Genomic DNA, 537 nt, shown 5'->3' with positions numbered 1-537 from the left:
CAGGAGATTTGTCTGAATAAAATAAACTTAAAATGAAGATTTTATTTTCTCAAAAAATGGATAACATTTGATCTCTGTGTAAAAAGAGAAGCGATTATTTAAAATATTACTTTTTCCACCAGAGACAGGCTTGGGTTGAAGTTCAGCTTAAATTACAGAAACCTTCAATTTGATCACACAACAGCCACAAGTGGAACCATGACTATAACATCAACACTTTATTTGCAGGATCAAAAAGCTTTTTCTTTCAACAATTAAAACTACATCAGTACATATTTTAATGAGAGAAATAAGAACTTTTTCAGCTTATTAAATTTGATAAACAGCTTACAGTATCCTAAAAAAAGCAAAGCAAATTGATAAGAACAACCAAAGCTATGTCCTGAAATACAAGATGGCCCTGAAACTTTTCACCATTTTTTAGTTTTCAAAAAGCTACTAAAATCTTTATATGTAAACAAAATAATGCATTTCTATGCAAAGATATATTTCCAATCCAGTTCTGTACATTGATAGCCTGACGTAGTCCGACCCAAT

This window comes from Cyprinodon variegatus, unplaced genomic scaffold (assembly GCF_000732505.1).
Source record: "Cyprinodon variegatus isolate N-32 unplaced genomic scaffold, C_variegatus-1.0 Scaffold668, whole genome shotgun sequence".
NCBI classification, from domain to species: domain Eukaryota; kingdom Metazoa; phylum Chordata; class Actinopteri; order Cyprinodontiformes; family Cyprinodontidae; genus Cyprinodon; species Cyprinodon variegatus.
Note: the sequence above shows the minus strand (reverse complement) of the source record.